Genomic DNA, 27,688 nt, shown 5'->3' with positions numbered 1-27,688 from the left:
GTAGCGCTGATTTGCCTTTCGAGGTTTCTTGGTTGGCCAAAATGGGCGTATGCGTTTTTTCCTGAATATATTCAGGAAAAAACGCATACGCCCTTTTTGGCCAAGGGCATCATTGTCGAGGTTTTGCCGCTTTTTCTGTGCTTTAAAGGCGATTCGAATCTCCCTCCTGAAATCTGTTTCCTGCAATTCTGCCTTGCTTTCAAATCCTCTTCGTTGCCTTCCCTCAATATATTTGTGGACGAGAGTCATCATTTATAAGTCTGCAGGTTTGTGAATTGCAGTGCCCCTGAGCTCCATTTTTCAACTCGCTTTCTTGGGAGCTGGCCGCAAAAGCGCAGGATTGCTTCAGGCCCTAGTCTGGTCCCGGGCGGCAGGCTGAGCCTGTGGTTAATTCTTCTTCCTGATGGGAAAATAGAGTGACCTGTGCCTGTCCCAACACCTAGAGCTAGTCTCTCATTGGTTCCCCCTTTTCCCGTTCATCCTCAGGACAAATTGCAACCTGTACGGAACAGGAGGTTAAAGGTGCTGATTCTCCAAGGACGGAGATTGCTAGTAAAGTGGCTGGAATGGCGAACCCAAGCACAAGGAGATGAGAAATGAGGTGCGTTTTGAAAACCTTTCCCGATCACACGGTGTACCATCTTCTGGGTTTCTCATGCATGTTTTCGATATTGGGAGATGCCCTTAAACCTGAGATTTGGGACCCATGGAATGGGTACCACGCAGTATTACTTTAAAGGGTCTGCGTTTGCTCACCCAACCTCACCAAACCTCTCAGCCCCAAGAGTGTCCACCCTTATGTCTCAATCAGCTGTGGGTCTAGATATGGTCAATCCAAGTGGCATCACAGCCCCTGAACGAACTTTGTAAGAATTTCTTTCTCTTTCACTGTCTTTGTTTCACGGGTTTTTAAAAGTAATTGATTTTTATAATGGGGTTTAGCAGGTTTTCACTGCTGTGTTTCTGCCGCTTTACACCCACTTGACTCACTTACAGAGAGTTATCAATACATAGCTTTTAAGATTCTTACTAGTCAGATATATTCTTGGGTGGTGAATAAGGGGTGTTGAGTCCAATTCACTGAGCAAGGAGTAGGTCTTGTCTATTACATATTGGGTTTATGGAACGGTATCTGAGCTAATTTGAAACCTTTGTTTTATGCATCACCCCACCTCTCCTTTCCCGTTAAGCAGCCATAGTGTGTTTTCTAAACGTGTGACTCTATTCTGTTTTGTAATTCAGTTCAAGGGTAGCGGTTTTCACATTCCCTCTATAAGTGATATCTTATGATAAGTGTCTTTTTTTGTGTGACTTATTTCACTTAGAATCATCGTACCTAAATCCACTCATCATGCTGCTACTAGCCTTATGACGTTGATTTCATGGCTGAGTGATATTCCATTGTACATAAGGACCACAACTTCTTTATCCATTTTTCTCTTTCCTGGGTTATTTAAGGCGTATCGAAGTGGAGGTTCTTGTCAAAAGAGCATCCCTAAACTTTGGGGTGACTGTGTCTTGCTGATTTTTAGTTTTCCCAAATTATACGCCCATGAGTGGAAGTGCCCTATGCTCTCTAAGCTGAGTTGTTTAGATGTTTCAGGACACACCGTACACTTCTCCAGCGTGGCTGTTGGCAGTTTCCATCCCGCCCATCAACGAAGCAAGGCTCCCGTTTCTCCATGGCCTGACCTGCATTTCTGGTTTTGACAATTTATTCAGCATGGTCCTTTTGACCGATGGGAAGCGAGACATCTTTGTAGCGCTGATTTGCCTTTCCAGGTTGCTTGGTTGGCCAAAAAGTGAGTATGCGTTTTTTCCTGAATATATTCAGGAAAAAACGCATACGCCCTTTTTGGCCAAGGGCATCATTGTCGAGGTTTTGCCCCTTTTCCTGTGCTTTAAAGGCGATTCGAATCTCCCTCCTGAAATCTGTTTCCTGCAATTCTGCCTTGCTTTCAAATCCTCTTCGTTGCTTTCCCTCAATATATTTGTGGACGAGAGTCATCATTTATAAGTCTGCAGGTTTGTGAATTGCAGTGCCCCTGAGCTCCATTTTTCAACTCGCTTTCTTGGGAGCTGGCCGCAAAAGCGCAGGATTGCTTCAGGCCCTATTCTGGTTCCGGGCGGCAGGCTGAGCCTGTGGTTAATTCTTCTTCCTGATGGTAAAATAGAGTGACCTGTGCCTGTCCCAACACTTAGAGCTAGTCTCTCATTGGTTCCCCCTTTTCCCGTTCATCCTCAGGACAAATTGCAACCTGTACGGAACAGGAGGTTAAAGGTGCTGATTCTCCAAGGAGGGAGATTGCTAGTAAAGCGGCTGGAATGGCGAACCCGAGCACAAGGAGATGAGAAATGAGGTGCGTTTTGGAAACCTTTCCCGATAACGGTGTACCATCTTCTGGGTTTCTCATGCATGTTTTCGATGTAGGAAGATGCCCTTGAACCTGGAGATTTGGGACCCATGGGATGGGTACCACGCAGTCTTACTTTAAAGGGTCTGTGTTTGCTCACCCAACCTCACCAAACCTCTCAGCCCCAAGAGTGTCCACCGTTATGTCTCAATCAGCTATGTGTCTAGATATGGTCAATCCAAGTGGCATCACAGCCCCTGAACGAATTTTGTAAGAATTTCTCTCTCTTTCACTGTCTTTGTTTCACGGGTTTTTAAAAGTAATTGATTTTTATAATGGGGTTTAGCAGGTTTTCACTGCTGTGTTTCTGCCGGTTTACACCCACTTGACTCACTTACAGAGAGTTATCAATACATAGGTTTTAAGATTCTTACTTGTCAGATATATTCTTGGGCGTTGAATAGGGGGTGTTGAGTCCAATTCACTGAGCAAGGAGTAGGTCTTGTCTATTACATATTGGGTTTATGGAACGGTATCTGAGCTAATTTGAAACCTTTGTTTTATGCATCACCCCACCTCTCCTTTCCCGTTAAGCAGCCATAGTGTGTTTTCTAAACGTGTGACTCTATTCTGTTTTGTAATTCAGTTCAAGGGTAGCGGTTTTCACATTCCCTCTATAAGTGATATCTTATGATAAGTGTCTTTTTTTGTGTGACTTATTTCACTTAGAAGCATCGTACCTAAATCCACTCATCATGCTGCTACTAGCCTTATGACGTTGATTTCATGGCTGAGTGATATTCCATTGTACATAAGGACCACAACTTCTTTATCCATTTTTCTCTTTCTTGGGATATTTAAGGTGTAACGAAGTGGAGGTTCTTGTCAACAGAGCAGCCCTAAACTTTGGGGTGCCTGTGTCTTGCTGATTTTTAGTTTTCCCAATTTATACGCCCATGAGTGGAAGTGCCCTATGCTCCCTAAGCTGAGTTTTTTAGATGTTTCAGGACACACCGTGCACTTCTCCAGAGTGGCTGTTGGCAATTTACATCCCGCCCATCAGCGTAGCCAGGCTCCCGTTTCTCCATGGTCTGTCCTGCATTTCTGGTTTTGACACTTTATTCAGCATCGCCCTTTTGACCGATGGGAAGAGAGACTTCTTTGTAGCGCTGATTTGCCTTTCGAGGTTGCTTGGTTGGCCAAAATGGGCGTATGCGTTTTTTCCTGAATATATTCAGGAAAAAACGCATACGCCCTTTTTGGCCAAGGGCATCATTGTCGAGGTTTTGCCGCTTTTTCTGTGCTTTAAAGGCGATTCGAATCTCCCTCCTGAAATCTGTTTCCTGCAATTCTGCCTTGCTTTCAAATCCTCTTCGTTGCCTTCCCTCAATATATTTGTGGACGAGAGTCATCATTTATAAGTCTGCAGGTTTGTGAATTGCAGTGCCCCTGAGCTCCATTTTTCAACTCGCTTTCGTGGGAGCTGGCCGCAAAAGCGCAGGATTGCTTCAGGCCCTAGTCTGGTCCCGGGCGGCAGGCTGAGCCTGTGGTTAATTCTTCTTCCTGATGGGAAAATAGAGTGACCTGTGCCTGTCCCAACACCTAGAGCTAGTCTCTCATTGGTTCCCCCTTTTCCCGTTCATCCTCAGGACAAATTGCAACCTGTACGGAACAGGAGGTTAAAGGTGCTGATTCTCCAAGGACGGAGATTGCTAGTAAAGTGGCTGGAATGGCGAACCCAAGCACAAGGAGATGAGAAATGAGGTGCGTTTTGAAAACCTTTCCCGATCACACGGTGTACCATCTTCTGGGTTTCTCATGCATGTTTTCGATATTGGGAGATGCCCTTAAACCTGAGATTTGGGACCCATGGAATGGGTACCACGCAGTATTACTTTAAAGGGTCTGCGTTTGCTCACCCAACCTCACCAAACCTCTCAGCCCCAAGAGTGTCCACCCTTATGTCTCAATCAGCTGTGTGTCTAGATATGGTCAATCCAAGTGGCATCACAGCCCCTGAACGAACTTTGTAAGAATTTCTTTCTCTTTCACTGTCTTTGTTTCACGGGTTTTTAAAAGTAATTGATTTTTATAATGGGGTTTAGCAGGTTTTCACTGCTGTGTTTCTGCCGCTTTACACCCACTTGACTCACTTACAGAGAGTTATCAATACATAGCTTTTAAGATTCTTACTAGTCAGATATATTCTTGGGTGGTGAATAAGGGGTGTTGAGTCCAATTCACTGAGCAAGGAGTAGGTCTTGTCTATTACATATTGGGTTTATGGAACGGTATCTGAGCTAATTTGAAACCTTTGTTTTATGCATCACCCCACCTCTCCTTTCCCGTTAAGCAGCCATAGTGTGTTTTCTAAACGTGTGACTCTATTCTGTTTTGTAATTCAGTTCAAGGGTAGCGGTTTTCACATTCCCTCTATAAGTGATATCTTATGATAAGTGTCTTTTTTTGTGTGACTTATTTCACTTAGAATCATCGTACCTAAATCCACTCATCATGCTGCTACTAGCCTTATGACGTTGATTTCATGGCTGAGTGATATTCCATTGTACATAAGGACCACAACTTCTTTATCCATTTTTCTCTTTCCTGGGTTATTTAAGGCGTATCGAAGTGGAGGTTCTTGTCAAAAGAGCATCCCTAAACTTTGGGGTGACTGTGTCTTGCTGATTTTTAGTTTTCCCAAATTATACGCCCATGAGTGGAAGTGCCCTATGCTCTCTAAGCTGAGTTGTTTAGATGTTTCAGGACACACCGTACACTTCTCCAGCGTGGCTGTTGGCAGTTTCCATCCCGCCCATCAACGAAGCAAGGCTCCCGTTTCTCCATGGCCTGACCTGCATTTCTGGTTTTGACAATTTATTCAGCATGGTCCTTTTGACCGATGGGAAGCGAGACATCTTTGTAGCGCTGATTTGCCTTTCCAGGTTGCTTGGTTGGCCAAAAAGTGAGTATGCGTTTTTTCCTGAATATATTCAGGAAAAAACGCATACGCCCTTTTTGGCCAAGGGCATCATTGTCGAGGTTTTGCCGCTTTTCCTGTGCTTTAAATGCGATTCGAATCTCCTTCCTGAAATCTGTTTCCTGCAATTCTGCCTTGCTTTCAAATCCTCTTCGTTGCCTTCCCTCAATACATTTGTGGACGAGAGTCATCATTTATAAGTCTGCATGTTTGTGAATTGCAGTGCCCCTGAGCTCCATTTTTCAACTCGCTTTCTTGGGAGCTGGCCGCAAAAGCGCAGGATTGCTTCAGGCCCTATTCTGGTCCCGGGCGGCAGGCTGAGCCTGTGGTTAATTCTTCTTTCTGATGGGAAGATAGAGTGACCTGTGCCTGTCCCAACACCTAGAGCTAGTCTCTCATTGGTTCCCCCTTTTCCCGTTCATCCTCAGGACAAATTGCAACCTGTACGGACCAGGATGTTAAAGATGCTGATTCTCCAAGGACGGAGATTGCTAGTAAAGTGGCTGCAATGGCGAACCCAAGCACAAGGAGATGAGAAATGAGGTGCGTTTTGAAAACCTTTCCCGATCACACGGTGTACCAACTTCTGGGTTTCTCATGCATGTTTTCGATATAGGAAGATGCCCTTAAACCTGAGATTTGGGACCCCTGCAATGGGTACCACGCAGAATTACTTTAAAGGGTCTGCGTTTGCTCACCCAACCTCACCAAACCTCTCAGCCCCAAGAGTGTCCACCCTTAAGTCTCAATCAGCTGTGTGTCTAGATATGGTCAATCCAGGTGGCATCACAGCCCCTGAACGAACTTTGTAAGAATTTCTCTCTCTTTCACTGTCTTTGTTTCACGGGTTTTTAAAAGTAATTGATTTTTATAATGGGGTTTAGCAGGTTTTCACTGCTGTGTTTCTGCCGCTTTACACCCACTTGACTCACTTACAGAGAGTTATCAATACATAGGTTTTAAGATTCTTACTTGTCAGATATATTCTTGGGCGTTGAATAGGGGGTGTTGAGTCCAATTCACTGAGCAAGGAGTAGGTCTTGTCTATTACTTATTGGGTTTATGGAACGGTATCTGAGCTAATTTGAAACCTTTGTTTTATGCATCACCCCACCTCACCTTTCCCGTTAAGCAGCCATAGTGTGTTTTCTAAACGTGTGACTCTATTCTGTTTTGTAATTCAGTTCAAGGGTAGCGGTTTTTACATTCCCTCTATAAGTGATATCTTATGACAAGTGTCTTTTTCTGTGTGACTTATTTCACTTAGAAGCATCATACCTAAATCCACTCATCATGCTGCTACTAGCCTTATGACGTTGATTTCATGGCTGAGTGATATTCCATTGTACATAAGGACCACAACTTCTTTATCCATTTTTCTCTTTCCTGGGATATTTTAGGTGTAACGAAGTGGAGGTTCTTGTCAACAGAGCAGCCCTAAACTTTGGGGTGCTTGTGTCTTGCTGATTTTTAGTTTTCCCAATTTATACGCCCATGAGTGGAAGTGCCCTATGCTCCCTAAGCTGAGTTTTTTAGATGTTTCAGGACACACCGTGCACTTCTCCAGAGTGGCTGTTGGCAATTTACATCCCGCCCATCAGCGTAGCCAGGCTCCCGTTTCTCCATGGTCTGTCCTGCATTTCTGGTTTTGACACTTTATTCAGCATCGCCCTTTTGACCGATGGGAAGAGAGACTTCTTTGTAGCGCTGATTTGCCTTTCGAGGTTGCTTGGTTGGCCAAAATGGGCGTATGCGTTTTTTCCTGAATATATTCAGGAAAAAACGCATACGCCCTTTTTGGCCAAGGGCATCATTGTCGAGGTTTTGCCGCTTTTTCTGTGCTTTAAAGGCGATTCGAATCTCCCTCCTGAAATCTGTTTCCTGCAATTCTGCCTTGCTTTCAAATCCTCTTCGTTGCCTTCCCTCAATATATTTGTGGACGAGAGTCATCATTTATAAGTCTGCAGGTTTGTGAATTGCAGTGCCCCTGAGCTCCATTTTTCAACTCGCTTTCGTGGGAGCTGGCCGCAAAAGCGCAGGATTGCTTCAGGCCCTAGTCTGGTTCCGGGCGGCAGGCTGAGCCTGTGGTTAATTCTTCTTCCTGATGGGAAAATAGAGTGACCTGTGCCTGTCCCAACACCTAGAGCTAGTCTCTCATTGGTTCCCCCTTTTCCCGTTCATCCTCAGGACAAATTGCAACCTGTACGGAACAGGAGGTTAAAGGTGCTGATTCTCCAAGGACGGAGATTGCTAGTAAAGTGGCTGGAATGGCGAACCCAAGCACAAGGAGATGAGAAATGAGGTGCGTTTTGAAAACCTTTCCCGATCACACGGTGTACCATCTTCTGGGTTTCTCATGTATGTTTTCGATATTGGGAGATGCCCTTAAACCTGAGATTTGGGACCCATGGAATGGGTACCACGCAGTATTACTTTAAAGGGTCTGCGTTTGCTCACCGAACCTCACCAAACCTCTCAGCCCCAAGAGTGTCCACCCTTATGTCTCAATCAGCTGTGTGTCTAGATATGGTCAATCCAAGTGGCATCACAGCCCCTGAACGAACTTTGTAAGAATTTCTTTCTCTTTCACTGTCTTTGTTTCACGGGTTTTTAAAAGTAATTGATTTTTATAATGGGGTTTAGCAGGTTTTCACTGCTGTGTTTCTGCCGCTTTACACCCACTTGACTCACTTACAGAGAGTTATCAATACATAGCTTTTAAGATTCTTACTAGTCAGATATATTCTTGGGTGGTGAATAAGGGGTGTTGAGTCCAATTCACTGAGCAAGGAGTAGGTCTTGTCTATTACATATTGGGTTTATGGAACGGTATCTGAGCTAATTTGAAACCTTTGTTTTATGCATCACCCCACCTCTCCTTTCCCGTTAAGCAGCCATAGTGTGTTTTCTAAACGTGTGACTCTATTCTGTTTTGTAATTCAGTTCAAGGGTAGCGGTTTTCACATTCCCTCTATAAGTGATATCTTATGATAAGTGTCTTTTTTTGTGTGACTTATTTCACTTAGAATCATCGTACCTAAATCCACTCATCATGCTGCTACTAGCCTTATGACGTTGATTTCATGGCTGAGTGATATTCCATTGTACATAAGGACCACAACTTCTTTATCCATTTTTCTCTTTCCTGGGTTATTTAAGGCGTATCGAAGTGGAGGTTCTTGTCAAAAGAGCATCCCTAAACTTTGGGGTGACTGTGTCTTGCTGATTTTTAGTTTTCCCAAATTATACGCCCATGAGTGGAAGTGCCCTATGCTCTCTAAGCTGAGTTGTTTAGATGTTTCAGGACACACCGTACACTTCTCCAGCGTGGCTGTTGGCAGTTTCCATCCCGCCCATCAACGAAGCAAGGCTCCCGTTTCTCCATGGCCTGACCTGCATTTCTGGTTTTGACAATTTATTCAGCATGGTCATTTTGACCGATGGGAAGCGAGACATCTTTGTAGCGCTGATTTGCCTTTCCAGGTTGCTTGGTTGGCCAAAAAGTGAGTATGCGTTTTTTCCTGAATATATTCAGGAAAAAACGCATACGCCCTTTTTGGCCAAGGGCATCATTGTCGAGGTTTTGCCGCTTTTCCTGTGCTTTAAATGCGATTCGAATCTCCTTCCTGAAATCTGTTTCCTGCAATTCTGCCTTGCTTTCAAATCCTCTTCGTTGCCTTCCCTCAATACATTTGTGGACGAGAGTCATCATTTATAAGTCTGCATGTTTGTGAATTGCAGTGCCCCTGAGCTCCATTTTTCAACTCGCTTTCTTGGGAGCTGGCCGCAAAAGCGCAGGATTGCTTCAGGCCCTATTCTGGTCCCGGGCGGCAGGCTGAGCCTGTGGTTAATTCTTCTTTCTGATGGGAAGATAGAGTGACCTGTGCCTGTCCCAACACCTAGAGCTAGTCTCTCATTGGTTCCCCCTTTTCCCGTTCATCCTCAGGACAAATTGCAACCTGTACGGACCAGGATGTTAAAGATGCTGATTCTCCAAGGACGGAGATTGCTAGTAAAGTGGCTGCAATGGCGAACCCAAGCACAAGGAGATGAGAAATGAGGTGCGTTTTGGAAAGCTTTCCCGATCACACGGTGTACCATCTTCTGGGTTTCTCATGCATGTTTTCGATGTAGGAAGATGCCCTTGAACCTGGAGATTTGGGACCCATGGGATGGGTACCACGCAGTCTTACTTTAAAGGGTCTGCGTTTGCTCACCCAACCTCACCAAACCTCTCCGCCCCAAGAGTGTCCACCCTTATGTCTCAATCAGCTGTGTGTCTAGATATGGTCAATCCAAGTGGCATCACAGCCCCTGAACGAATTTTGTAAGAATTTCTCTCTCTTTCACTGTCTTTGTTTCACGGGTTTTTAAAAGTAATTGATTTTTATAATGGGGTTTAGCAGGTTTTCACTGCTGTGTTTCTGCCGCTTTACACCCACTTGACTCACTTACAGAGAGTTATCAATACATAGGTTTTAAGATTCTTACTTGTCAGATATATTCTTGGGCGTTGAATAGGGGGTGTTGAGTCCAATTCACTGAGCAAGGAGTAGGTCTTGTCTATTACATATTGGGTTTATGGAACGGTATCTGAGCTAATTTGAAACCTTTGTTTTATGCATCACCCCACCTCACCTTTCCCGTTAAGCAGCCATAGTGTGTTTTCTATTCGTGTGACTCTATTCTGTTTTGTAATTCAGTTCAAGGGTAGCGGTTTTTACATTCCCTCTATAAGTGATATCTTATGACAAGTGTCTTTTTCTGTGTGACTTATTTCACTTAGAAGCATCGTACCTAAATCCACTCATCATGCTGCTACTAGCCTTATGACGTTGATTTCATGGCTGAGTGATATTCCATTGTACATAAGGACCACAACTTCTTTATCCATTTTTCTCTTTCCTGGGATATTTTAGGTGTAACGAAGTGGAGGTTCTTGTCAACAGAGCAGCCCTAAACTTTGGGGTGCCTGTGTCTTGCTGATTTTTAGTTTTCCCAATTTATACGCCCATGAGTGGAAGTGCCCTATGCTCCCTAAGCTGAGTTTTTTAGATGTTTCAGGACACACCGTGCACTTCTCCAGAGTGGCTGTTGGCAATTTACATCCCGCCCATCAGCGTAGCCAGGCTCCCGTTTCTCCATGGTCTGTCCTGCATTTCTGGTTTTGACACTTTATTCAGCATCGCCCTTTTGACCGATGGGAAGAGAGACTTCTTTGTAGCGCTGATTTGCCTTTCGAGGTTGCTTGGTTGGCCAAAATGGGCGTATGCGTTTTTTCCTGAATATATTCAGGAAAAAACGCATACGCCCTTTTTGGCCAAGGGCATCATTGTCGAGGTTTTGCCGCTTTTTCTGTGCTTTAAAGGCGATTCGAATCTCCCTCCTGAAATCTGTTTCCTGCAATTCTGCCTTGCTTTCAAATCCTCTTCGTTGCCTTCCCTCAATATATTTGTGGACGAGAGTCATCATTTATAAGTCTGCAGGTTTGTGAATTGCAGTGCCCCTGAGCTCCATTTTTCAACTCGCTTTCGTGGGAGCTGGCCACAAAAGCGCAGGATTGCTTCAGGCCCTAGTCTGGTTCCGGGCGGCAGGCTGAGCCTGTGGTTAATTCTTCTTCCTGATGGGAAAATAGAGTGACCTGTGCCTGTCCCAACACCTAGAGCTAGTCTCTCATTGGTTCCCCCTTTTCCCGTTCATCCTCAGGACAAATTGCAACCTGTACGGAACAGGAGGTTAAAGGTGCTGATTCTCCAAGGACGGAGATTGCTAGTAAAGTGGCTGGAATGGCGAACCCAAGCACAAGGAGATGAGAAATGAGGTGCGTTTTGAAAACCTTTCCCGATCACACGGTGTACCATCTTCTGGGTTTCTCATGCATGTTTTCGATATTGGGAGATGCCCTTAAACCTGAGATTTGGGACCCATGGAATGGGTACCACGCAGTATTACTTTAAAGGGTCTGCGTTTGCTCACCCAACCTCACCAAACCTCTCAGCCCCAAGAGTGTCCACCCTTATGTCTCAATCAGCTGTGTGTCTAGATATGGTCAATCCAAGTGGCATCACAGCCCCTGAACGAACTTTGTAAGAATTTCTTTCTCTTTCACTGTCTTTGTTTCACGGGTTTTTAAAAGTAATTGATTTTTATAATGGGGTTTAGCAGGTTTTCACTGCTGTGTTTCTGCCGCTTTACACCCACTTGACTCACTTACAGAGAGTTATCAATACATAGCTTTTAAGATTCTTACTAGTCAGATATATTCTTGGGTGGTGAATAAGGGGTGTTGAGTCCAATTCACTGAGCAAGGAGTAGGTCTTGTCTATTACATATTGGGTTTATGGAACGGTATCTGAGCTAATTTGAAACCTTTGTTTTATGCATCACCCCACCTCTCCTTTCCCGTTAAGCAGCCATAGTGTGTTTTCTAAACGTGTGACTCTATTCTGTTTTGTAATTCAGTTCAAGGGTAGCGGTTTTCACATTCCCTCTATAAGTGATATCTTATGATAAGTGTCTTTTTTTGTGTGACTTATTTCACTTAGAATCATCGTACCTAAATCCACTCATCATGCTGCTACTAGCCTTATGACGTTGATTTCATGGCTGAGTGATATTCCATTGTACATAAGGACCACAACTTCTTTATCCATTTTTCTCTTTCCTGGGTTATTTAAGGCGTATCGAAGTGGAGGTTCTTGTCAAAAGAGCATCCCTAAACTTTGGGGTGACTGTGTCTTGCTGATTTTTAGTTTTCCCAAATTATACGCCCATGAGTGGAAGTGCCCTATGCTCTCTAAGCTGAGTTGTTTAGATGTTTCAGGACACACCGTACACTTCTCCAGCGTGGCTGTTGGCAGTTTCCATCCCGCCCATCAACGAAGCAAGGCTCCCGTTTCTCCATGGCCTGACCTGCATTTCTGGTTTTGACAATTTATTCAGCATGGTCCTTTTGACCGATGGGAAGCGAGACATCTTTGTAGCGCTGATTTGCCTTTCCAGGTTGCTTGGTTGGCCAAAAAGTGAGTATGCGTTTTTTCCTGAATATATTCAGGAAAAAACGCATACGCCCTTTTTGGCCAAGGGCATCATTGTCGAGGTTTTGCCGCTTTTCCTGTGCTTTAAATGCGATTCGAATCTCCTTCCTGAAATCTGTTTCCTGCAATTCTGCCTTGCTTTCAAATCCTCTTCGTTGCCTTCCCTCAATACATTTGTGGACGAGAGTCATCATTTATAAGTCTGCATGTTTGTGAATTGCAGTGCCCCTGAGCTCCATTTTTCAACTCGCTTTCTTGGGAGCTGGCCGCAAAAGCGCAGGATTGCTTCAGGCCCTATTCTGGTCCCGGGCGGCAGGCTGAGCCTGTGGTTAATTCTTCTTTCTGATGGGAAGATAGAGTGACCTGTGCCTGTCCCAACACCTAGAGCTAGTCTCTCATTGGTTCCCCCTTTTCCCGTTCATCCTCAGGACAAATTGCAACCTGTACGGACCAGGATGTTAAAGATGCTGATTCTCCAAGGACGGAGATTGCTAGTAAAGTGGCTGCAATGGCGAACCCAAGCACAAGGAGATGAGAAATGAGGTGCGTTTTGGAAAGCTTTCCCGATCACACGGTGTACCATCTTCTGGGTTTCTCATGCATGTTTTCGATGTAGGAAGATGCCCTTGAACCTGGAGATTTGGGACCCATGGGATGGGTACCACGCAGTCTTACTTTAAAGGGTCTGCGTTTGCTCACCCAACCTCACCAAACCTCTCCGCCCCAAGAGTGTCCACCCTTATGTCTCAATCAGCTGTGTGTCTAGATATGGTCAATCCAAGTGGCATCACAGCCCCTGAACGAATTTTGTAAGAATTTCTCTCTCTTTCACTGTCTTTGTTTCACGGGTTTTTAAAAGTAATTGATTTTTATAATGGGGTTTAGCAGGTTTTCACTGCTGTGTTTCTGCCGCTTTACACCCACTTGACTCACTTACAGAGAGTTATCAATACATAGGTTTTAAGATTCTTACTTGTCAGATATATTCTTGGGCGTTGAATAGGGGGTGTTGAGTCCAATTCACTGAGCAAGGAGAAGGTCTTGTCTATTACATATTGGGTTTATGGAACGGTATCTGAGCTAATTTGAAACCTTTGTTTTATGCATCACCCCACCTCACCTTTCCCGTTAAGCAGCCATAGTGTGTTTTCTATTCGTGTGACTCTATTCTGTTTTGTAATTCAGTTCAAGGGTAGCGGTTTTTACATTCCCTCTATAAGTGATATCTTATGATAAGTGTCCTTTTCTGTTTGACTTATTTCACTTAGAATCATCGTACCTAAATCCACTCATCATGCTGCTACTAGCCTTATGACGTTGATTTCATGGCTGAGTGATATTCCATTGTACATAAGGACCACAACTTCTTTATCCATTTTTCTCTTTCCTGGGATATTTAAGGTGTAACGAAGTGGAGGTTCTTGTCAACAGAGCAGCCCTAAACTTTGGGGTGCCTGTGTCTTGCTGATTTTTAGTTTTCCCAATTTATACGCCCATGAGTGGAAGTGCCCTATGCTCCCTAAGCTGAGTTTTTTAGATGTTTCAGGACACACCGTGCACTTCTCCAGAGAGGCTGTTGGCAATTTACATCCCGCCCATCAGCGTAGCCAGGCTCCCGTTTCTCCATGGTCTGTCCTGCATTTCTGGTTTTGACACTTTATTCAGCATGGCCCTTTGACCGATGGGAAGAGAGACTTCTTTGTAGCGCTGATTTGCCTTTCGAGGTTGCTTGGTTGGCCAAAATGGGCGTATGCGTTTTTTCCTGAATATATTCAGGAAAAAACGCATACGCCCTTTTTGGCCAAGGGCATCATTGTCGAGGTTTTGCCGCTTTTCCTGTGCTTTAAAGGCGATTCGAATCTCCCTCCTGAAATCTGTTTCCTGCAATTCTGCCTTGCTTTCAAATCCTCTTCGTTGCCTTCCCTCAATATATTTGTGGACGAGAGTCATCATTTATAAGTCTGCAGGTTTGTGAATTGCAGTGCCCCTGAGCTCCATTTTTCAACTCGCTTTCTTGGGAGCTGGCCGCAAAAGCGCAGGATTGCTTCAGGCCCTAGTCTGGTCCCGGGCGGCAGGCTGAGCCTGTGGTTAATTCTTCTTCCTGATGGGAAAATAGAGTGACCTGTGCCTGTCCCAACACCTAGAGCTAGTCTCTCATTGGTTCCCCCTCTTCCCGTTCATCCTGAGGACAAATTGCAACCTGTACGGAACAGGAGGTTAAAGGTGCAGATTCTCCAAGGACGGAGATTGCTAGTAAAGCGGCTGGAATGGCGAACCCAAGCACAAGGAGATGAGAAATGAGGTGCGTTTTGGAAACCTTTCCCGATCACACGGTGTACCATCTTCTGGGTTTCTCATGCATGTTTTTGATGTAGGAAAATGCCTTTGAACCTGGAGATTTGGGACCCATGGGATGGGTACCACGCAGTATTACTTTAAAGGGTCTGCGTTTGCCCACCCAACCTCACCAAACCTCTCAGCCCCAAGAGTGTCCACCCTTATGTCTCAATCAGCTGTGGGTCTAGATATGGTCAATCCAGGTGGCATCACAGCCCCTGAACGAACTTTGTAAGAATTTCTCTCTCTTTCACTGTTTTGTTTCACGGGTTTTTAAAAGTAATTGATTTTTATAATGGGGTTTAGCAGCTTTTCACTGCTGTGTTTCTGCCGCTTTACACCCACTTGACTCACTTACAGAGAGTTATCAATACATAGGTTTTAAGATTCTTACTAGTCAGATATATTCTTGGGCGGTGAATACGGGGTGTTGAGTCCAATTCATTGAGCAAGGAGTAGGTCTTGTCTATTACGTACTGGGTTGATGGAACGGTATTTGAGCTAATTTGAAACCCTCGTTTTATGCATCACCCCACCTCACCTTTCCCGTTAAGCAGCCATAGTGTGTTTTCTATTCGTGTGACTCTATTCTGTTTTGTAATTCAGTTCAAGGGTAGCGGTTTTTACATTCCCTCTATAAGTGATATCTTATGATAAGTGTCTTTTTCTGTGTGACTTATTTCACTTAGAATCGTCGTACCTAAATCCACTCCTCATGCTGCTACTAGCCTTATAACGTTGATTTCATGGCTGAGTGATATTCCATTGTACATAAGGACTACAACTTCTTTATCCATTTTTCTCTTTCCTGGGATATTTAAGGTGTAACGAAGTGGAGGTTCTTGTCAACAGAGCAGCCCTAAACTTTGGGTTGCCTGTGTCTTGCTGATTTTTAATTTTCCCAATTTATACGCCCATGAGTGGAAGTGCCCTATGCTCCCTAAGCTGAGTTTTTTAGATGTTTCAGGACACACCGAGCACTTCTACAGAGTGGCTGTTGGCAATTTACATCCCGCCCATCAGCGTAGCCAGGTTCCCGTGTCTCCATGGCCTATCCTGCATTTATGGTTTTGACACTTTATTCAGCATGGCCCTTTTGACCGAAAGGAAGCGAGACTTCTTTGTAGCGCTGATTTGCCTTTCCAGGTTGCTTGGTTGGCCAAAAAGGGCGTATGCTTTTTTTCCTGAATATATTCAGGAAACAACGCATACGCCCTTTTTGGCCAAGGGCATCATTGTCGAGGTTTTGCCGCTTTTCCTGTGCTTTAAAGGCGATTCGAATCTCCCTCCTGAAATCTGTTTCCTGCAATTCTGCCTTGCTTTCAAATCCTCTTCGTTGCCTTCCCTCAATATATTTGTGGACGAGAGTCATCATTTATAAGTCTGCAGGTTTGTGAATTGCAGTGCCCCTGAGCTCCATTTTTCAACTCGCTTTCTTGGGAGCTGGCCGCAAAAGCGCAGGATTGCTTGAGGCCCTATTCTGGTTCCGGGCGGCAGGCTGAGCCTGTGGTTAATTCTTCTTCCTGATGGTAAAATAGAGTGACCTGTGCCTGTCCCAAAACTTAGAGCTAGTCTCTCATTGGTTCCCCCTTTTCCCGTTCATCCTCAGGACAAATTGCAACCTGTAAGGAACAGGAGGTTAAAGGTGCTGATTCTCCAAGGAGGGAGATTGCTAGTAAACCGGCTGCAATGGCGAACCCGAGCACAAGGAGATGAGAAATGAGGTGCGTTTTGGAAAGCTTTCCCGATCACACGGTGTACCATCTTCTGGGTTTCTCATGCATGTTTTCGATGTAGGAAGATGCCCTTGAACCTGGAGATTTGGGACCCATGGGATGGGTACCACGCAGTCTTACTTTAAAGGGTCTGCGTTTGCTCACCCAACCTCACCAAACCTCTCCGCCCCAAGAGTGTCCACCCTTATGTCTCAATCAGCTGTGTGTCTAGATATGGTCAATCCAAGTGGCATCACAGCCCCTGAACGAATTTTGTAAGAATTTCTCTCTCTTTCACTGTCTTTGTTTCACGGGTTTTTAAAAGTAATTGATTTTTATAATGGGGTTTAGCAGGTTTTCACTGCTGTGTTTCTGCCGCTTTACACCCACTTGACTCACTTACAGAGAGTTATCAATACATAGGTGTTAAGATTCTTACTTGTCAGATATATTCTTGGGCGTTGAATAGGGGGTGTTGAGTCCAATTCATTGAGCAAGGAGTAGGTCTTGTCTATTACATATTGGGTTTATGGAACGGTATCTGAGCTAATTTGAAACCTTTGTTTTATGCATCACCCCACCTCACCTTTCCCGTTAAGCAGCCATAGTGTGTTTTCTATTCGTGTGACTCTATTCTGTTTTGTAATTCAGTTCAAGGGTAGCGGTTTTTACATTCCCTCTATAAGTGATATCTTATGATAAGTGTCCTTTTCTGTTTGACTTATTTCACTTAGAATCATCGTACCTAAATCCACTCATCATGCTGCTACTAGCCTTATGACGTTGATTTCATGGCTGAGTGATATTCCATTGTACATAAGGACCACAACTTCTTTATCCATTTTTCTCTTTCCTGGGATATTTAAGGTGTAACGAAGTGGAGGTTCTTGTCAACAGAGCAGCCCTAAACTTTGGGGTGCCTGTGTCTTGCTGATTTTTAGTTTTCCCAATTTATACGCCCATGAGTGGAAGTGCCCTATGCTCCCTAAGCTGAGTTTTTTAGATGTTTCAGGACACACCGTGCACTTCTCCAGAGAGGCTGTTGGCAATTTACATCCCGCCCATCAGCGTAGACAGGCTCCCGTTTCTCCATGGTCTGTCCTGCATTTCTGGTTTTGACACTTTATTCAGCATGGCCCTTTGACCGATGGGAAGAGAGACTTCTTTGTAGCGCTGATTTGCCTTTCGAGGTTGCTTGGTTGGCCAAAATGGGCGTATGCGTTTTTTCCTGAATATATTCAGGAAAAAACGCATACGCCCTTTTTGGCCAAGGGCATCATTGTCGAGGTTTTGCCGCTTTTCCTGTGCTTTAAAGGCGATTCGAATCTCCCTCCTGAAATCTGTTTCCTGCAATTCTGCCTTGCTTTCAAATCCTCTTCGTTGCCTTCCCTCAATATATTTGTGGACGAGAGTCATCATTTATAAGTCTGCAGGTTTGTGAATTGCAGTGCCCCTGAGCTCCATTTTTCAACTCGCTTTCTTGGGAGCTGGCCGCAAAAGCGCAGGATTGCTTCAGGCCCTAGTCTGGTCCCGGGCGGCAGGCTGAGCCTGTGGTTAATTCTTCTTCCTGATGGGAAAATAGAGTGACCTGTGCCTGTCCCAACACCTAGAGCTAGTCTCTCATTGGTTCCCCCTCTTCCCGTTCATCCTGAGGACAAATTGCAACCTGTACGGAACAGGAGGTTAAAGGTGCAGATTCTCCAAGGACGGAGATTGCTAGTAAAGCGGCTGGAATGGCGAACCCAAGCACAAGGAGATGAGAAATGAGGTGCGTTTTGGAAACCTTTCCCGATCACACGGTGTACCATCTTCTGGGTTTCTCATGCATGTTTTTGATGTAGGAAAATGCCTTTGAACCTGGAGATTTGGGACCCATGGGATGGGTACCACGCAGTATTACTTTAAAGGGTCTGCGTTTGCTCACCCAACCTCACCAAACCTCTCAGCCCCAAGAGTGTCCACCCTTATGTCTCAATCAGCTGTGGGTCTAGATATGGTCAATCCAGGTGGCATCACAGCCCCTGAACGAACTTTGTAAGAATTTCTCTCTCTTTCACTGTTTTGTTTCACGGGTTTTTAAAAGTAATTGATTTTTATAATGGGGTTTAGCAGCTTTTCACTGCTGTGTTTCTGCCGCTTTACACCCACTTGACTCACTTACAGAGAGTTATCAATACATAGGTTTTAAGATTCTTACTAGTCAGATATATTCTTGGGCGGTGAATACGGGGTGTTGAGTCCAATTCATTGAGCAAGGAGTAGGTCTTGTCTATTACGTACTGGGTTGATGGAACGGTATTTGAGCTAATTTGAAACCCTCGTTTTATGCATCACCCCACCTCACCTTTCCCGTTAAGCAGCCATAGTGTGTTTTCTATACGTGTGACTCTATTCTGTTTTGTAATTCAGTTCAAGGGTAGCGGGTTTTACATTCCCTCTATAAGTGATATCTTATGATAAGTGTCTTTTTCTGTGTGACTTATTTCACTTAGAATCGTCGTACCTAAATCCTCTCCTCATGCTGCTACTAGCCTTATTACGTTGATTTCATGGCTGAGTGATATTCCATTGTACATAAGGACTGCAACTTCTTTATCCATTTTTCTCTTTCCTGGGATATTTAAGGTGTAACGAAGTGGAGGTTCTTGTCAACAGAGCAGCCCTAAACTTTGGGTTGCCTGTGTCTTGCTGATTTTTAGTTTTCCCAATTTATACGCCCATGAGTGGAAGTGCCCTATGCTCCCTAAGCTGAGTTTTTTAGATGTTTCAGGACACACCGAGCACTTCTACAGAGTGGCTGTTGGCAATTTACATCCCGCCCATCAGCGTAGCCAGGTTCCCGTGTCTCCATGGCCTATCCTGTATTTATGGTTTTGACACTTTATTCAGCATGGCCCTTTTGACCGAAAGGAAGCGAGACTTCTTTGTAGCGCTGATTTGCCTTTCCAGGTTGCTTGGTTGGCCAAAAAGGGCGTATGCTTTTTTTCCTGAATATATTCAGGAAACAACGCATACGCCCTTTTTGGCCAAGGGCATCATTGTCGAGGTTTTGCCGCTTTTCCTGTGCTTTAAAGGCGATTCGAATCTCCCTCCTGAAATCTGTTTCCTGCAATTCTGCCTTGCTTTCAAATCCTCTTCGTTGCCTTCCCTCAATATATTTGTGGACGAGAGTCATCATTTATAAGTCTGCAGGTTTGTGAATTGCAGTGCCCCTGAGCTCCATTTTTCAACTCGCTTTCTTGGGAGCTGGCCGCAAAAGCGCAGGATTGCTTGAGGCCCTATTCTGGTTCCGGGCGGCAGGCTGAGCCTGTGGTTAATTCTTCTTCCTGATGGTAAAATAGAGTGACCTGTGCCTGTCCCAAAACTTAGAGCTAGTCTCTCATTGGTTCCCCCTTTTCCCGTTCATCCTCAGGACAAATTGCAACCTGTAAGGAACAGGAGGTTAAAGGTGCTGATTCTCCAAGGAGGGAGATTGCTAGTAAACCGGCTGCAATGGCGAACCCGAGCACAAGGAGATGAGAAATGAGGTGCGTTTTGGAAAGCTTTCCCGATCACACGGTGTACCATCTTCTGGGTTTCTCATGCATGTTTTCGATGTAGGAAGATGCCCTTGAACCTGGAGATTTGGGACCCATGGGATGGGTACCACGCAGTCTTACTTTAAAGGGTCTGCGTTTGCTCACCCAACCTCACCAAACCTCTCCGCCCCAAGAGTGTCCACCCTTATGTCTCAATCAGCTGTGTGTCTAGATATGGTCAATCCAAGTGGCATCACAGCCCCTGAACGAATTTTGTAAGAATTTCTCTCTCTTTCACTGTCTTTGTTTCACGGGTTTTTAAAAGTAATTGATTTTTATAATGGGGTTTAGCAGGTTTTCACTGCTGTGTTTCTGCCGCTTTACACCCACTTGACTCACTTACAGAGAGTTATCAATACATAGGTGTTAAGATTCTTACTTGTCAGATATATTCTTGGGCGTTGAATAGGGGGTGTTGAGTCCAATTCATTGAGCAAGGAGTAGGTCTTGTCTATTACATATTGGGTTTATGGAACGGTATCTGAGCTAATTTGAAACCTTTGTTTTATGCATCACCCCACCTCACCTTTCCCGTTAAGCAGCCATAGTGTGTTTTCTATTCGTGTGACTCTATTCTGTTTTGTAATTCAGTTCAAGGGTAGCGGTTTTTACATTCCCTCTATAAGTGATATCTTATGATAAGTGTCCTTTTCTGTTTGACTTATTTCACTTAGAATCATCGTACCTAAATCCACTCATCATGCTGCTACTAGCCTTATGACGTTGATTTCATGGCTGAGTGATATTCCATTGTACATAAGGACCACAACTTCTTTATCCATTTTTCTCTTTCCTGGGATATTTAAGGTGTAACGAAGTGGAGGTTCTTGTCAACAGAGCAGCCCTAAACTTTGGGGTGCCTGTGTCTTGCTGATTTTTAGTTTTCCCAATTTATACGCCCATGAGTGGTAGTGCCCTATGCTCCCTAAGCTGAGTTTTTTAGATGTTTCAGGACACACCGTGCACTTCTCCAGAGAGGCTGTTGGCAATTTACATCCCGCCCATCAGCGTAGACAGGCTCCCGTTTCTCCATGGTCTGTCCTGCATTTCTGGTTTTGACACTTTATTCAGCATGGCCCTTTGACCGATGGGAAGAGAGACTTCTTTGTAGCGCTGATTTGCCTTTCGAGGTTGCTTGGTTGGCCAAAATGGGCGTATGCGTTTTTTCCTGAATATATTCAGGAAAAAACGCATACGCCCTTTTTGGCCAAGGGCATCATTGTCGAGGTTTTGCCGCTTTTCCTGTGCTTTAAAGGCGATTCGAATCTCCCTCCTGAAATCTGTTTCCTGCAATTCTGCCTTGCTTTCAAATCCTCTTCGTTGCCTTCCCTCAATATATTTGTGGACGAGAGTCATCATTTATAAGTCTGCAGGTTTGTGAATTGCAGTGCCCCTGAGCTCCATTTTTCAACTCGCTTTCTTGGGAGCTGGCCGCAAAAGCGCAGGATTGCTTCAGGCCCTATTCTGGTTCCGGGCGGCAGGCTGAGCCTGTGGTTAATTCTTCTTCCTGATGGTAAAATAGAGTGACCTGTGCCTGTCCCAACACTTAGAGCTAGTCTCTCATTGGTTCCCCCTTTTCCCGTTCATCCTCAGGACAAATTGCAACCTGTACGGAACAGGAGGTTAAAGGTGCTGATTCTCCAAGGAGGGAGATTGCTAGTAAAGCGGCTGGAATGGCGAACCCGAGCACAAGGAGATGAGAAATGAGGTGCGTTTTGGAAACCTTTCCCGATCACACGGTGTACCATCTTCTGGGTTTCTCATACATGTTTTCGATGTAGGAAGATGCCCTTGAACCTGGAGATTTGGGACCCATGGGATGGGTACCACACAGTCTTACTTTAAAGGGTCTGTGTTTGCTCACCCAACCTCACCAAACCTCTCAGCCCCAAGAGTGTCCACCCTTATGTCTCAATCAGCTGTGTGTCTAGATATGGTCAATCCAGGTGGCATCACAGCCCCTGAACGAACTTTGTAAGAATGTCTCTCTCTTTCACTGTCTTTGTTTCACGGGTTTTTAAAAGTAATTGATTTTTATAATGGTGTTTAGTAGCTTTTCACTGCTGTGTTTCTGCCGCTTTACAGCCACTTGACTCACTTACAGAGAGTTATCAATCCATAGGTTTTAAGATTCTTACTAGTCAGATATATTCTTGGGCGGTGAATAGGGGGTGTTGAGTCCAATTCACTGAGCAAGGAGTAGGTCTTGTCTATTACATATTGGGTTTATGGAACGGTATCTGAGCTAAGTTGAAACCTTTGTTTTATGCATCATCCCACCTCACCTTTCCCGTTAAGCAGCCATAGTGTGTTTTCTAAACGTGTGACTCTATTCTGTTTTGTAATTCAGTTCAAGGGTAACGGTTTTTACATTCCCTCTATAAGTGATATCTTATGATAAGTGTCTTTTTTGTGTGACTTATTTCACTTAGAATCATCGTACCTAAATCCACTCATCATGCTGCTACTAGCCTTATGACGTTGATTTCATGGCTGAGTGATATTCCATTGTACATAAGGACCACAACTTCTTTATCCATTTTTCTCTTTCCTGGGATCTTTAAGGTGTATCGAAGTGGAGGTTCTTGTCAACAGAGCATCCCTAAACATTGGGGTGCCTTTGTCTTGCTGATTTTTAGTTTTCCCAATTTATACGCCCAGGAGTGGAAGTGCCCTATGCTCTCTAAGCTGAGTTGTTTAGATGTTTCAGGACACACCGTACACTTCTCCAGCGTAGCTGTTGGCAGTTTACATCCAGCCCATTAACGTAGCAAGGCTCCCGTTTCTCCATGGCCTGACCAGCATTTCTGGTTTTGACACTTTATTCAGGATGGTCCTTTTGACCGATTGGAAGCGAGACATCTTTGTAGCGCTGATTTGCCTTTCCATGTTGCTTTGTTGGCCTAAAAGTGAGTATGCGTTTTTTCCTGAATATATTCAGGAAAAAACGCATACGCCCTTTTTGGCCAAGGGCATCATTGTTGAGGTTTTGCCGCTTTTCCTGTGCTTTAAAGGCGATTCGAATCTCCCTCCTGAAATCTGTTTCCTGCAATTCTGCCTTGCTTTCAAATCCTCTTCGTTGCCTTCCCTCAATACAATTGTGGACGAGAGTCATCATTTATAAGTCTGCAGGTTTGTGAATTGCAGTGCCCCTGAGCTCCATTTTTCAACTCGCTTTCTTGGGAGCTGGCCGCAAAAGCGCAGGATTGCTTCAGGCCCTATTCTTGTCCCGGGCGGCAGGCTGAGCATGTGGTTAATTCTTCTTCCTGATGGGAAAATAGAGTGACCTGTGCCTGTCCCAACACCTAGAGCTAGTCTCTCATTGGTTCCCCCTTTTCCCGTTCATCCTCAGGACAAATTGCAACCTGTACGGAACAGGAGGTTAAAGGTGCTGATTCTCCAAGGACGGAGATTGCTAGTAAAGTGGCTGGAATGGCGAACCCAAGCACAAGGAGATGAGAAATGAGGTGCGTTTTGAAAACCTTTCCCGATCACACGGTGTACCATCTTCTGGGTTTCTCATGCATGTTTTCGATATAGGAAGATGCCCTTAAACCTGAGATTTGGGACCCCTGGAATGGGTACCACGGAATGTTACTTTAAAGGGTCTGCGTTTGCTCACCCAACCTCACCAAACCTCTCAGCCCCAAGAGTGTCCACCCTTATGTCTCAATCAGCTGTGTGTCTAGATATGGTCAATCCAGGTGGCATCACAGCCCCTGAACGAACTTTGTAAGAATTTCTCTCTCTTTCACTGTCTTTGTTTCACGGGTTTTTAAAAGTAATTGATTTTTATAATGGGGTTTAGCAGCTTTTCACTGCTGTGTTTCTGCCGCTTTACACCCACTTGACTCACTTACAGAGAGTTATCAATACATAGGTTTTAAGATTCTTACTAGTCAGATATATTCTTGGGCGGTGAATACGGGGTGTTGAGTCCAATTCATTGAGCAAGGAGTAGGTCTTGTCTATTATATATTGGGTTTATGGAACGGTATTTGAGCTAATTTGAAACCCTTGTTTTATGCATCACCCCACCTCACCTTTCCCGTTAAGCAGGCATAGTGTGTTTTCTATACGTGTGACTCTATTCTGTTTTGTAATTCAGTTCAAGGGTAGCGGTTTTTACATTCCCTCTATAAGTGATATCTTATGATAAGTGTCTTTTTCTGTGTGACTTATTTCACTTAGAATCGTCGTACCTAAATCCACTCCTCATGCTGCTACTAGCCTTATAACATTGATTTCACGGCTGAGTGATATTCCATTGTACATAAGGACTACAACTTCTTTATCCATTTTTCTCTTTCCTGGGATATTTAAGGTGTAAGGAAGTGGAGGTTCTTGTCAACAGAGCAGCCCTAAACTTTGGGTTGCCTGTGTCTTGCTGATTTTTAGTTTTCCCAATTTATACGCCCATGAGTGGAAGTGCCCTATGCTCCCTAAGCTGAGTTTTTTAGATGTTTCAGGACACACCGAGCACTTCTCCAGAGTGGCTGTTGGCAATTTACATCCCGCCCATCAGCGTAGCCAGGTTCCCGTTTCTCCATGGCCTGTCCTGCATTTCTGGTTTTGACACTTTATTCAGCATGGCCCTTTTGACCGAAGGGAAGCCAGACCTCTTTGTAGCGCTGATTTGCCTTTCCAGGTTGCTTGGTTGGCCAAAAAGGGCGTATGCGTTTTTTCCTGAATATATTCAGGAAAAAACGCATACGCCCTTTTTGGCCAAGGGCATCATTGTCGAGGTTTTGCCGCTTTTCCTGTGCTTTAAAGGCGATTCGAATCTCCCTCCTGAAATCTGTTTCCTGCAATTCTGCCTTGCTTTCAAATCCTCTTCGTTGACTTCCCTCAATATATTTGTCGACGAGAGTCATCATTTATAAGTCTGCAGGTTTGTGAATTGCAGTGCCCCTGAGCTCCATTTTTCAACTCGCTTTCTTGGGAGCTGGCCGCAAAAGCGCAGGATTGCTTCAGGCCCTAGTCTGGTCCCGGGCGGCAGGCTGAGCCTGTGGTTAATTCTTCTTCCTGATGGTAAAATAGAGTGACCTGTGCCTGTCCCAACACCTAGAGCTAGTCTCTCATTGGTTCCCCCTCTTCCCGTTCATCCTGAGGACAAATTGCAACCTGTACGGAACAGGAGGTTAAAGGTGCAGATTCTCCAAGGACGGAGATTGCTAGTAAAGTGGCTGGAATGGCGAACCCAAGCACAGGAGATGAGAAATGAGGTGCGTTTTGAAAACCTTTCCCGATCACACGGTGTACCATCTTCTGGGTTTCTCATGCATGTTTTCGATGTAGGAAGATGCCCTTGAACCTGGAGATTTGGGACCCATGGGATGGGTACCACACAGTCTTACTTTAAAGGGTCTGTGTTTGCTCACCCAACCTCACCAAACCTCTCAGCCCCAAGAGTGTCCACCCTTATGTCTCAATCAGCTGTGTGTCTAGATATGGTCAATCCAAGTGGCATCACAGCCCCTGAACGAATTTTGTAAGAATTTCTCTCTCTTTCACTGTCTTTGTTTCACGGGTTTTTAAAAGTAATTGATTTTTATAATGGGGTTTAGCAGGTTTTCACTGCTGTTTTTCTGCCGCTTTACACCCACTTGACTCACTTACAGAGAGTTATCAATACATAGGTTTTAAGATTCTTACTAGTCAGATATATTCTTGGGCGGTGAATAGGGGGTGTTGAGTCCAATTCACTGAGCAAGGAGTAGGTCTTGTCTATTACATATTGGGTTTATGGAACGGTATCTGAGCTAAGTTGAAACCTTTGTTTTATGCATCACCCCACCTCACCTTTCCCGTTAAGCAGCCATAGTGTGTTTTCTAAACGTGTGACTCTATTCTGTTTTGTAATTCAGTTCAAGGGTAACGGTTTTTACATTCCCTCTATAAGTGATATCTTATGATAAGTGTCTTTTTTGTGTGACTTATTTCACTTAGAATCATCGTACCTAAATCCACTCATCATGCTGCTACTAGCCTTATGATGTTGATTTCATGGCTGAGTGATATTCCATTGTACATAAGGACCACAACTTCTTTATCCATTTTTCTCTTTCCTGGGATCTTTAAGGTGTATCGAAGTGGAGGTTCTTGTCAACAGAGCATCCCTAAACATTGGGGTGCCTGTGTCTTGCTGATTTTTAGTTTTCCCAATTTATACGCCCAGGAGTGGAAGTGTCCTATGCTCTCTAAGCTGAGTTGTTTAGATGTTTCAGGACACACCGTACACTTCTCCAGCGTAGCTGTTGGCAGTTTACATCCCGCCCATTAACGTAGCAAGGCTCCCGTTTCTCCATGGCCTGACCAGCATTTCTGGTTTTGACACTTTATTCAGGATGGTCCTTTTGACCGATTGGAAGCGAGACATCTTTGTAGCGCTGATTTGCCTTTCCAGGTTGCTTTGTTGGCCAAAAAGTGAGTATGCGTTTTTTCCTGAATATATTCAGGAAAAAACGCATACGCCCTTTTTGGCCAAGGGCATCATTGTTGAGGTTTTGCCGCTTTTCCTGTGCTTTAAAGGCGATTCGAATCTCCCTCCTGAAATCTGTTTCCTGCAATTCTGCCTTGCTTTCAAATCCTCTTCGTTGCCTTCCCTCAATACAATTGTGGACGAGAGTCATCATTTATAAGTCTGCAGGTTTGTGAATTGCAGTGCCCCTGAGCTCCATTTTTCAACTCGCTTTCTTGGGAGCTGGCCGCAAAAGCGCAGGATTGCTTCAGGCCCTATTCTTGTCCCGGGCGGCAGGCTGAGCCTGTGGTTAATTCTTCTTCCTGATGGGAAAATAGAGTGACCTGTGCCTGTCCCAACACCTAGAGCTAGTCTCTCATTGGTTCCCCCTTTTCCCGTTCATCCTCAGGACAAATTACAACCTGTACGGAACAGGAGGTTAAAGGTGCTGATTCTCCAAGGACGGAGATTGCTAGTAAAGTGGCTGGAATGGCGAACCCAAGCACAAGGAGATGAGAAATGAGGTGCGTTTTGAAAACCTTTCCCGATCACACGGTGTACCATCTTCTGGGTTTCTCATGCATGTTTTCGATGTAGGAAGATGCCCTTGAACCTGGAGATTTGGGACCCATGGGATGGGTACCACACAGTCTTACTTTAAAGGGTCTGTGTTTGCTCACCCAACCTCACCAAACCTCTCAGCCCCAAGAGTGTCCACCCTTATGTCTCAATCAGCTGTGTGTCTAGATATGGTCAATCCAAGTGGCATCACAGCCCCTGAACGAATTTTGTAAGAATTTCTCTCTCTTTCACTGTCTTTGTTTCACGGGTTTTTAAAAGTAATTGATTTTTATAATGGGGTTTAGCAGGTTTTCACTGCTGTTTTTCTGCCGCTTTACACCCACTTGACTCACTTACAGAGAGTTATCAATACATAGGTTTTAAGATTCTTACTAGTCAGATATATTCTTGGGCGGTGAATAGGGGGTGTTGAGTCCAATTCACTGAGCAAGGAGTAGGTCTTGTCTATTACATATTGGGTTTATGGAACGGTATCTGAGCTAAGTTGAAACCTTTGTTTTATGCATCACCCCACCTCACCTTTCCCGTTAAGCAGCCATAGTGTGTTTTCTAAACGTGTGACTCTATTCTGTTTTGTAATTCAGTTCAAGGGTAACGGTTTTTACATTCCCTCTATAAGTGATATCTTATGATAAGTGTCTTTTT

Source organism: Balaenoptera physalus, assembly GCF_965194825.1.
Source record: "Balaenoptera physalus genome assembly, contig: HAP1_SCAFFOLD_578, whole genome shotgun sequence".
Classification (NCBI taxonomy): Eukaryota; Metazoa; Chordata; class Mammalia; order Artiodactyla; family Balaenopteridae; genus Balaenoptera; species Balaenoptera physalus.
Note: the sequence above shows the minus strand (reverse complement) of the source record.